Source organism: Syngnathus floridae, chromosome 1 (assembly GCF_059516105.1).
Source record: "Syngnathus floridae isolate MCC-2025c chromosome 1, RoL_Sflo_1.0, whole genome shotgun sequence".
NCBI lineage: Eukaryota > Metazoa > Chordata > Actinopteri > Syngnathiformes > Syngnathidae > Syngnathus > Syngnathus floridae.
Genome location: NC_142413.1, coordinates 15,372,809 through 15,385,509, shown reverse-complemented (window position 1 = coordinate 15,385,509; position 12,701 = coordinate 15,372,809). Strand labels below are relative to the sequence as shown.

Genomic DNA, 12,701 nt, shown 5'->3' with positions numbered 1-12,701 from the left:
ATGTTGCATGCATTTTATTCAGCATGTAAAAGAGTATGTGCAGGGCTGTATGCACAAGTACTGTATATACAATTGAACCTCGACTTCATTCTGCACCCACTTGTCAGCTGCCATCATCTTTTGCCTCTCGTCTATTTTGAGCGGATTGACACGCTGTGAGTGACACAGCAATTGGTGATGGATTCAGTTCAAGGGTTTCAGGGGTGGGAGGGGGGAACGCTCTGCCGCTCGTTTTATGTGACGAAAATAGTGAAATGACCTCGAGACACCAGTTCGATGAAACGACCGGATGCCTCCCATCTTCCTCCTATTCCTTTTGACTCTTTGATTGCGTCCTCTCTTGTCAAAGCGAACCAATTTTCCTTCATATTTTTCCATACCGAGAAGCTTACCACGGCCCTGAAATTGAACAATGGAGAGTTGTGCTATGAAAAAAAAAATCTGTTTCAAAACTTAGGACTGTTGTCTTGCAGAATAGAAATAAACACAACTAAAGGAGAGTAGTGATCTATTCTAAAACGTCAAGACATTTGTTTTGTTAAATCTGTTCAAATTGCTTTTATGTCATTGTTGAAAATTCTTGCTATATTACGTGATTGTATATTTTTATCAGCTACATAAATAAAATGTATCTTGCATTATTGAAATCCTATATTGTAGCAGAGGTTTGGCAGAGTCTTCAAAAGAGAGGCTTCAAACTGTGTTTGTATTACATGCAAACTGACGAGACAACCGGGCGTACCTGGACAAGACACAAGCGACGAGAAAGATCTGATAACTAGAGACAAGGAACCAGGTTGACGAGAAAATATGCAGACAAAAAACAAAGTCAGAAAAAGAACACAGGGAAAAACATCAAGCAAAATTAAATTCCATCAACACAAAGTCAACAAAACCATGCGTATATACTGTATTGATTATTGAGCAATTATTTTATTTTTGATATTATTGAATTTTTTTTTTTCTTTGCTGACACTAATTAAACTCACATTATTCGGACTGTCATGATAACATTTTTCCGTATGATCCATTTTCCCAGAATTGTTTGTAATAACAGTATAGTGTTTTTTTTCAGGTTATGCTCATTACTCATGAAATTTTTCATAGGTAAAATACATACATTGGTTCAACAAAGGTACTGAACACGATAAGAGAACAAAGCCAAGGAACAGCGCAAGTAAATGAAGACGACGTATCTAAACAAAAACTCTCATGTTCATTTTTCCTCATCGAAGGATAAGACGATATAGTAATTGCCATGAAAGGCCTAGACTAGAAAGTGAAACTAATTGATTTTGTCATTGGTGTAAAGTCATCCATATTATCTGGAACCTTGGTGGTGTTGACGTACAGATGAAATGATCAGAAGGTGGAGATAAAATAAATCTGTGGTTCATCTTTTATGGCCATTGTTTTTTGTGATAAAGCTCAGTAATCCTTCTTCAAATAAACGGGTTTTATTCCATAGTAGATGTAGCGACCCGCAGTACAGACTGTGAGGCGTCTATTGATTTTGAGCTCACTCTGTCAAGGTCATTGAAATAAATGTGAAATGGAGCATTGGAACTTGTTTTAATGGATCTACACTGAAATATTGTCCAACAAAAGAAAGCAGAAAGAGGTGTTCCACACCCTATGGTCCATCAAGAAAGAGAGAGGCATTAGAATGAAAGAGGAGATTAAGCATTAATGTGCTTAAATGCTGATGACATGAGCAACCTTTATGGTGTTTCTTATGCTCGATTCGTCCTTCACCAGGGCACTGCGAAGACCTTCCAACAGGGAACTTTAATCGCCACGTTTACATTATAAATTTGCATAGTATAGCATTGAAAGTGTTCCGTTTGATTTACCTTTAATATTTAATATATCACATAAGCACAAAAAGCAAAGAACTATAGGTAGAATTGAGTTGGTGCTTGATTACATTGCAAAATCTGAGTGAATTTGTCAGCCTTTATTTAAAAATAAGGCATCATTAATGAGAAACCATTTTTTAGGTATTGTTCAGAAAATACTATACAAATGTTTAATACCTGTTCATCGTACGCTTTTTCTGGATGCTTTTCTTGAGTAAAACTAATGATTTAAGAATGTTAAAAATATTGTTTAACGACAAATGTAATGAAACACTGAAATTATTTTTAGAAATCATTCAAATAATTATTTTGAAAAATAGGTACTTGACATTGTACTCAACATTCCAGGTAGAAGCCATGTGGAGATACTTTCAAGTGAAATCACTTTTAGCCAGCTTCAAATTATGGCTCTACTCAGGTAGTGACAGAGCTGCTCATCTCTTATTTCTCCTTGGTCTCTTATCTTGGTACTCCTAGAGTGCCCCCAAGTGATTTCACGGAGACGCCATCTCTACAAGCTACAGTCATAAATGTTTGGTAAGACATAAGAAAAATATAACTGGATTTTAAAATATCCTTAACAACGATTTGCAATATTGGGTGTTTTTGAACAAGATTTGGTTCAAATAAAATACAAGTACATACTCATACACTGTCACAACTCGTCTCTGATCATTTTATTGTGTACAGGTTGTCATGGTTTCTGTCCACGTCTCTGTGTACTCGCCCCTCCCTTCCTGTGTCTACTCACAATCTATGTACTAATCACAGTCACTGGTCTCTCGTTACCTGTCGCGTATATAAGTCCTGTCTGCGTGTCACTCCCTTGTCGGATTGTTTTCGTCTCTTTTGTCTCGTCTTGTGTCGGTCTCTGTCTTTCTGTTCAGTTATCTCGTTCTCTAGTCTGGTAGTCGGTTTCTGTTCGCCGGTCGGTTCCCCTTGTTACTTTGGCCCCGCAGTTTATGTCAGTTTCCTGTTGGTTGGTTCCCCTCATCCTTCCATCCAACTCCCTTGTCCTCAATAAACCTTGTTCCAAGCTGCATTTGGTTGCGCAATTCCATCCGTGACGGAACAATCCGACCGCTTCAGCAACCAGCGCCTGCAGCACCACCGGCTCCGCGGCCGCCGTCGGACTTCGTCCCAGGGACGCCAGACCCACGGCCGCCATTGAGGTTCCTCCCGGCGCCATTGGACCAGCGGCCGCCATCGGGCTCCACTCCAGCGTCGCCGGACCCGCGGCTGTCGCCAGACCTCCTGCCAGCGGCGCCGGACCCGCGATCATCCCTGACCCCGCTCCCACTGCTGCAACACGTGTTGACTCCTGCCGCACATTGCGGTTCTGAGTCCCTGAATGCCGCTGATTGCGATCTGACTCCTCGAATGCCGCCGATTGCGGTTCTGACTCCCCGAATGCCGCCGATTGCGGTTCTGACTCCCTGAATGCCGCCGATTGCCGTTCTGTTTCCCCGAATGCCACCGATTGCTGTTCTTACTCCCCGAATGCCGCCGATTGCGATTCTGTTTCCCCGTTTGCCGTTGCGTGTGGTTCTGTTTCCCCGTTTGCCGCTGTGCGCGGTACAGACCGTGTTGCTGCCAGCTGGGACACAGACCAGTCGGGGTCGTTGAGACTTGTGGGCTTCCGCCTACCGTCCATCTAGATAAGTTCTTTGAACTTCCATCCACTACCTTTGAACATATCCATCCATCCATTTTCAATACCGATTGTCCCCGCGGGGGTCGTGGGCATGCTGGAGCCTATCCCAGCAGTCATAAAGAATATTATATCTATAATAGATGATTCTTATGTTTTCTCCTTTCCCATGAATTTTATGTTATGTTTTTATGCGCAATAAACTACCTGATGATCGGGATGGGCATGGGTCAGAGGTAGAGCGAGTCGTCCAGTAACCGGAGGGTCGGCTGTTCGAATCCCGCTCTGTCCGAGTCATGTGTGGTTATGTCCTTGGGCACGACACTTGCCTCCGGGGCCACTCACACTGGTGTTTGCCTGCGTGCGAATGTTCGATGGTGGTCGGAGGGGCACAGAGGCAGGTATGCATCCGTCAAGCTGCCCGAGGCCAGCTGAGGCTACACACTGTAGTTTACCACCACCAGAGTGTGAACGTGTGAGTGCATGAATAATGTATGTGAAGCCTCTTTGAGTGCCCAAAAAAGCTCTATATAGTACATACTAGGTCTGATGCATTATGAATATTAATTAGGGGCGGCATGATGGCGCACTGGTTAGCACGTTGTTCACAATTCAGAGGTGCACGGTTTGATTGCGACTCCGGATCTTCCCCTGTGGAGTTTGCATGTTCTCTGGTGCTTTGGTTTCTTCCCACATTCCAAAAACATGCTTCGTAGGCCGAGTGACCGCTCCAAATTGCCTGTGAGTGTGAATGGTTGTTCGTCTACGTGTGCCCTGCGGTGGGCCGGTGACCAGTTCCAGGTGTTCCCCACCTAACGCCCAGACTGCTGGGATGGGCTTCAGCACGCAAACGACTCTTGTGAGGAAAAGTGCTTGGGAAGATGAATGAATAAATATTTTCTATAAACAACTAAAGAATCTCCAAAGCCTTAATGTGAAAGAATACTGATAAAAGCAAAAGCTGACCTAAACTCTCATTGCATTGCTATGAATACTGAAAGTATTGACTTTAATATTGCGATATAATATCTGGCCCAATCTGCCCATCACTAATTTTCATTTTCAATTCATGCTTTCATCATTTTCAGGCTCCCTTTCCCCCAAAAAAAGAACCTTAAAAAACAAACATCCAAAACATCACTGTAGGGTCTTGTAATTCTCCTTAAAAACAAAAGGACTTGCGCCACATTTCTACAGGCCGCTAATATTAGTGAGCCTTCTCGCTCTGATTGCTCCATTCGTTCTTCTCTCCCACTGACTTCCATCATCTGACATCCCGCTATCAAACTTGAGGCTTCTTTGTTACCGCATCTTCATTCCCTTTGCGGCTCCTGTGGAAGCCTAAGCGGCTCCCCAGGGAACCATCCACTCCCCCTCAATACGCAAAGTTGCGCTTGAGTTAAATCAGAGAATTGTGAAATGTATGCATAAAAATAAAGAAAACTAAAAACACCCTACAACATTTCCGTACATGTATTGGGAAGAATTTGGAAAAGTTGTATCAAGTCCCAAGGTGATGGGAGCCTGTGCTACATATCTGAGAGTTTATGGCTTGCTCAGGGTGCATTCAGTGATTTGATTACCCTCCTATTACATGGCGAGTCAAATTGACCCCGACAAATGTAGACAGTTTCGCAACATGGCATGTGATAGGCTCGACACTGGTAGATTGCTATTTTCGTTTAAAGTGGACAGTAAGGCTAATGTGTTCCCTAGATTAGTTTCTTTGTTAAAAATTTAGGATTAATCAGATGTCCTCATTTTTGTTCTTTTTAAAACAATTCTGTATTAAATCATTTGCTCATTAAAAAAACAAAACAGAATTTTATTTTGAATGGTCCTCCAGTTTACAGTGGTGTGCAAGTGACCCGTCTTAACATTCTTTTGAACAATCTTTTGAATGTGAGGCCACAAGCTTGGATGATTTTGTCTTATTTTGAGAATTTCTTTTTTCGTTCCATTTTACCCACTTCACAGTTCTGAGGTCAGGGGCTGCAATCCAAACTCTGGCCCATACTTAAGTGGATTTTTGCCAGTCAATCTTCCTAAATTCCCAAAACACGCCTATGAGGTTAATTGAAGACTTTAAATTGTCCTTAGGTGTGAATGTGAGTGTGAGTGGTTGTTTGTCCATTAGGGGTATAACAAAAACTGATTTGATCAGAAAATCTTTGTTTTTATTATTTATTTAAAAGCATGCACATGCTTTAAAATCGTAGCAAATAATCAAAATAGTTGGACAAGTGAAGCCCCCTATAGAGACTTTCCCGATGCACTGTCGTGCCGTTCACAGTGAACGTAATGCTGAAGAAAAGTGCATCATCATTACTTGCTACTACACTGTCACATCAGTTAGCTGCAAAGCCCACCAGTGCCGCACACTTAAGGCCCACCTCCACCCTCCATTAGGTCCATAGACACATGCAAGGTTTAGGTGACCCTGGGGGGAGGGGTTGGGAACTGCTTCCAGACAGTGAACTCCCGAGTCTAACGTGGAGGTTGGAAAAAAATGCAGGTGCACCCATGACTAAATGCTCCTTTTGTACTCCTATGGAAGCTCAAGATGACGCAGATCTGAAAGCTTCTTAAGGAAGCGCAGATCAATAGCAAACACTTTAATCCCAAGACTTTATTTTCAAGACATCAGAAGAGAAATGTTTTTTTTGGGGGGGGTGGTCTTTCAAATGATTGTCCGAAAATGTAAGTGCAGCATTAATATCATGAGGCCTCATGTTCACTTTTTTTTTTTAAACGGAGCTAAAGGCTATGTTGTAAAAAAAAAAAAAAAATCTTGCCAAATATCTAACAGCACTTGGGATGTGTGAGACCACATGTGACTGACTGCCTGAGACTATTTGATACCACATGAGACAACGTGAGACCAGCTGAGATTACATGAAACTGGAGGAGACTACACCTGAGAACTTCTGAAACCATGTGAAAATATCTAAGACTACACAACACTATCTGACTAAGGCCACACTAAACCACCTAAGACCACCTGAGAACTCCTAAGACCACCTGAAACCTAATCAGAACTCCTGAAACCACATAAGACTATCTATAGATACTACGTGGAGAATACAGTTGAGCAGGCCACTGAGCATTTTCTCCAAGGACCTTTTTTTGGAAAGTCAACATCGTCTTCCTCCATCCAAGGCCCCGACGTCTGGTTTTCTGTTTTTCGCACACAAAAACTTGATGAAGCAGCCGCAAACAACAAGACCCCACGGCTCACTAATGACTACCCATGATCCTGCTCTGCTTCCCGCATACATTCCACCTGAGAGAGTGCGAGTTACTCGGGTGGTGCCTCCAGTTTTTTTGTTTTTGTTTTTTTTATCCTTATTGCTCGCACAATGTTATTAATATCTGCAGCAAAGTCTGCTCCAGGCCTTGTAAATAATAACGGGCGCCGGGCAGCGGCCTGTGAGGCCATCACTAATCCTGCTGTTATTCTACTTTTATTGTTGCTATTTGCTCATTATTTCTCATCATCCGCAGGCCCAAGGCAGTTGCCTAAATTATTGTCAACTTCCTTGTTTTCTTCTCCTTCACAGGCCAAAAGCATTGAGGCCTGGAAGCCTTTATTACCTTTTTGGACTCGAGCTCTTTCAGACACTATCTCGGACGCCTTTCTTTCCTCCAACTCTTTGAGCGCCTCCCACTGCATGGTAAACATGTTGCAAATGTTGTGTTCTGGGGAACATTTGTGAACTTTGCTGTCTTGTATATGGTACCTGAAAGTGATATTTGAGTTAAGGTAGAAGTCTCTTAAATAAATAACTCGAGAAGTAAAAGCCAGTTTGTGGAATATTATAATTTTAAGCCTGCCGCAAACTGAGCAAACCTTCGCTCAGTCTGCGCGAATTAGCAAGTACTAGTTTTCTATATGGTTGACAATTGGTCACTCCTGCAGCTATTTAGTTATTTATTGATTGATTTATTTGGGGATTATCAAGGTGTGTGTGTGTGTGTGTGCGTGCATGTGTGCGTGTGCGTGCACGTTCGTAAGCGAACAATCAATTGGATCAGCAACAGGTTCATGTAACAGGCAGACACAATTCATCCATTTAAAATCAGTGTACATGCATTTCTAAAAATGTCAATCAGCACCAAAATGTATGTGGAAGTCTTATTTAGTATGTCTGCTTCAACCTTGAACAATTTCACAACGATTAGCCTCCCCATAGCTCACTTAAGAGAGAATGGGAGAAATGAGGCTTTTCGTAAACTGAATTGTTCGTAGGTTGTTATATTGGCGCCTGCGCTGGAGCTTACACAAAAGTCCATTCTTCCAAAACAACTTTACAGATTTTGGAATTTGGCCCAAACATGTTTTTTGTGGAAATTAAAGGCTTTTAAGTGCGCCTTATGATGCAGAAAATACAGTAGTTAAAATAATGAATGTATTTTGAAGGATATTTTTAAAGTCTGTCTATTTCAGAAAAAAAAGAATACATTCAAGAATATGTTATTTCTGGATTTTAAAACTGTAGTTCACATACCTGAGGGGAAAAAAGGGTGTGTATTTCTGATTTTTTTTTTTCTTAAATAATTTAATGATAAAATTCAATTGCGTGAAAAATTAAGTAATTTTTAAGATGATTAGCCCACATTTATGTGCTTGGTCATTGTGAAAATTTGAGAGGAGAATCCCTTAGGCGTAATAGTGTGCATGTGAGTCGGGTGAATTGCTGCGATGACAGTAGTCATTAGTCATCTGGTCGTTCAATTAGGGAAAAAAAATTATGGAGCACGTTTAATGGCCACAAGGATTCCCTGGGGTCCAGCTGTGTAAGGAACACCGTGCTCCAAAAAACTGCTGCTACTTTTCCACGTTAAAATGAACGAATCCCTTAATTTGAGCTCGATTCTGTCACTTCACCATGGTAATAGCTTTTCACGTTAATCAGCTGAGCCAGAGTTTTCAGAGGCTGCGCGATAAGCATCATCCTTCCAATTTTGTCATTTTGTACGGACTTATGTGAAGTTTTGGGGGTGACATCACTTCGTTAATGTTCCCTGACTATGCAAAGTTCTTACTCACCACTTACCATGCATTTGTTTGTTTGTTTGTTTGTTCTTTTGACACTCCATGTACTTGCTAACTTCGTCACATTCTCCGTTTAATCATGCTTCCAACCATATCTTTTCATTGTTAGTCAAAACATTTTCCTTCTGTCCAGAACATTCAATAGTAATCCAAGTCTGGCATCTAGCATTAGGCAAAATATGACGTTGCATCAAACATTAATCAAAACTTAAGATATAATCAAGTACTGAACATTCTTAGTCACCTTGGGCAGTGCCTGTGATTTAGAATAACATCAGGCATGCATTAAATAGTTCCTTACGGGTCATTATGCTATTCGGGCAATATATCAAAAAACATTTGTTATTTCAAAGTGCACAGAAATACATATCAGATCATGAATTTATAAAATTCTTTTCATTACCCATATATAAAAAATGTCTAGTTATGTCTTCTTTATTGATTTGGTGTGCAGGTATACCGTAATTGCCGGACTATAAGGCGCACCGGATTATAAACCGCACCAGCTAAAATTCAGGGATATTTCAGTTTTTTTCTTTCAGATGTGTACAGCTGGATATTTTTTCCAGAACCTATATTTTACAGATGCATTAAGTGTACAGGTTATTTGCTTTGGGTCCGTAAAGAAGCATGAAAAGACCCACAGTGTAATTATACGTAAGTCAGCTTGACAACGACAAAATGGGTATGCTTACAATGATGCACCTTATTTATTACCCATATCAAAGTGAATGTCGTCAATGGATCAGAGGTGGATGTTTGCGTACCAAAAATATAGTTACATTTCTGTTTTTTTTTTCTTTTAATGGGTCAATTTTCTTCATTATTTGAAATGTGTTGTCAGTGTCTAGGAAAAAAAAAAGAGAGTTAAACATCACTGGAAAATGTGTGGTTGCTTAATATTATTTTCAGATACTGTTCCCCTAAGTAAGAAAAATGCTGTATCTTATGTTTGGAATATGATTGACATTGGGGTCCAACTTTGAACGCCAAAACCTACAATCAAAGCAAAGCACTGCCTGATTGGGTTCCAATTTCTTGCAACCAAAATTAGGATTAGCCCTTTAACTTGTCAAGACATGTTTTTCCAAGTTCCTCAACTTAACCAGACATTAAATATAGCACCAAAATTGATGTGACCTTTGGAAATGTGAACAACGAACAACACTGGGATCCAGCTTCCAATGCCAATATGTAGTAATCTACCACAACTTGATCAGGCTAACACCAACATCATCACTTTTGACCAGACATATTTTTTAGAGATTGTCACTAGGAAATCATTTAATTTCTTAATACTAATCATTTTATCTCATCAAAGCACGTTGACGAGTACTTGGATACAACTTCTGATACCAGATGGTGTATTTTTTCAGCGTTTATTTACTATACGTATTGTCTCTTTTGGCACAGCTTGGCCAGATGTCAACTCAAACAAGGACATCATCGTCCTTTTGGGGCTTTGAATGATTTACATCAAATCACTGCAATGCCTGAATATGATTTGACTTCAGACACCAAAAAGGAGGATTATTTTGTCTTTTAAACATTGTAATCACTTTTGAACTCCCTTTGAACAGTGATATCAAACGTCGCATCAGTGCGTACTCCTGAGAAACAAACAAGAGCGTTTTCTGAAAACAGCAGCCTTGGGATGTGAGCGGCACACATTTAAGGCATTGACTTCATGTGCCGCCCACACTCTTGTACATTATCAAGGCGAACAACATAATAGACTATCATTACGCAGTCAAGTTCTCTCCGTTATATAGAAAAATCAGACCGTTCAACACACATCTCAAATTGCGTACTTTCCTTGTAGAATGTATTTATTTACAAGCCTTTGAAAATTGCCACGGCAACAAAGCTCATTTAAACTTTGTTTTGTGCAATTCACTGATGTTTACTTGTGCAACAAATTTGACATTAGACTGAAAAGATGAACGCAGACCACATTTAGAAATGCAATAAACACAGCAGTAAAGGAATAATAGAGAACATTACGCATTATGCTATGCCCGCATTTAGGGTGATTGTTGGGTTTGTGTGTGCATCATCAAACCCACCAGGGTAATTAGAAACCAACAACAGATTAGTAAGTTTAAAACTATCTACTGTATAGAAAACAATGAGCACAAATGGACTTTTTTCATTGTGTTTCTCTGTTAGTGGACTGGTTAGAAATTAGCATCATGGAATTTGCACTTGCTAGTGAACAAAATCTATGCATTTTAGTGAGAGAAATCTAGTGCATGGAAACAAAAACAATACTGCTCATACTGTAACAGAGACTCAAGTATGGCAATCAGCTGATTGACATTTAACATTATGAATTAGTATGAATTTAGATAAGTTTCGATTCTTCAGCCCATCAGGTGGTGAATGTAATGGAAAAAGTGTAATGGAAAGGTGGTGATTATTATTAATAACTTGGGTTGCGGTCATTTTCTGACAAATTTACTTGCCTGCTGGAAAAGTTTGTCAACTTGCGGGTGTATTAACTTGTAGCATCATGAGAAAAAAAATAGGTTGAAACAACTTGAATGATTTTCTGTAAGCGAACTGAACTTCATATACTGAAGATTTTGCAATAGATAGTGAAGTGTATCAGTACACTTTGTAAAGCAAAGTCGTTGAACTAGTAATAGTAAATCTGTCTAGCGTAAGCTCATAATGCCGTTCGTTGTCACCTCACATTCCTCAAGTGCCTTTTTGAATCGGCCCTTAAGAGCAGAGTGGCCTGGAATCCCAAAGGAACAAATCATCAAGTACCTCCGCAACGGCAACAATTACACACAAGCTCGGCCTAAACTAGCTATTTGTCAGCCATTATCTCGCCGACGCACGCGGGCCACAAAAGGCTCAGTGGGAAAACAGCAGCGAAACAAAAAAAGAAAAAGAAACTCCAATTGTTCCATCAAAAGGGACGCCATTGTGTTGCTGTCGATAAGCGTGCGGCGCAGAATGTGAATGTATCTTTAGTGATGTTTGTGGCCAGGAAGAGTTTCTTTTCAAAGGGGGGATTGTGGTTGCCAGGCAACAAGCAGCAGAACCGATTGAGGGCTAAAGTGAGGGGAAAAAAACAAAAGGGCCTTACTTTTCTGTCAATTGTTCAGTCAGTCGGTCTCTTTCTCACATGTGTAAAGTCAATGTTTTTCCACTTGAAATAAACACTAATTATTCACAAAATTTCCAAAAAGTCCATAGCACACTTGGCCATGCACATGCACTTGCAAATAATTCACGTTGCGCAATTACTGTTTTTTTTTAACCAATTATTGATAATTGCGGACGATACAAATCAACTGAATGACTAGAAATAAGTTGTTGTCATTCGAATTAAAAAAAAGTTGCACTTGTTTGAAACCCTGATCCAGAGTTTAAAATTTTCATTTTACAGATGCTCATGGCGTCGGTCAGCGCACCACTTCATGGCCAGGATGCTGGGGAATGTGAGGTAGGGCAAGATGGCAAAATAAGGAGGAGACAGGTACTTGACTTGTTCACTTTATCCAACATTCATTTAAGCAAACAACAGAATTCCAACAAGTTTGATAATAACGTGTCCACACTGTTTGACTGTATCCAGTAGTGTCCACTGTCCAATCGGATGGGTTGTTGTGGGTCGTAAATGTAACTGGCACTTTGCTGTAACTGGCCGACACACTTCTCGGCTCACGGGCAACTACTGCTCTCTCTCGGACGTTTCATGTACTGTCAAAGCCACATCGGACCCAAACTTAGCTGCCCAAAAATCACCTACTGGAAACATGAATTACATGAGTCTTTTGTACAATCATAGTGATATTGGCGCTATTCATGAGCTAATTATGGTTAATTATCTTATAGCTATAAATGTCCAAGCTATGCGCTTGTTTCAAATGCACGTGTAATCCTTTTGATTCCTTTTTAGTTTGTCAGGACATTAAACAGAATATTTGAGGAACTGTTCACTATTCTGCAGCTTGTTGAGAAGTGAGTTGAGTACAGCATTCATAAATATTTGCGCGCAAGTAAAAGCAAAAAATATCGTTCGAAGGATGGCTCACTCGTATGTGCTAGCTCCACTACAGTATATTATTTTCACATGATATTCAACGCTGTGGAACATTTATGGATGATATGATTTGAGTGC

At 40.4% G+C, this 12,701-nt stretch overlaps 1 long non-coding RNA gene across 8 annotated transcripts in view; it reads left to right on the top strand.

Moving 5' to 3' along the window:
• Positions 1 to 12,701, top strand: part of LOC148404285 (uncharacterized) — a 78,960-nt gene that overhangs the window by 3,111 nt on the left and 63,148 nt on the right. For 6 of the 8 annotated variants that reach the window (XR_015861545.1, XR_015861540.1, XR_015861543.1 and 3 more), the window contains exons 2-3: positions 7,071 to 7,184; positions 11,967 to 12,023. This is a non-coding gene — a long non-coding RNA (uncharacterized LOC148404285). Of the gene's footprint in view, positions 1 to 7,070; positions 7,185 to 11,966; positions 12,057 to 12,701 lie in introns of all 8 variants that reach the window. The other 2 variants (XR_015861547.1, XR_015861546.1) reach the window with 1 other exon arrangement.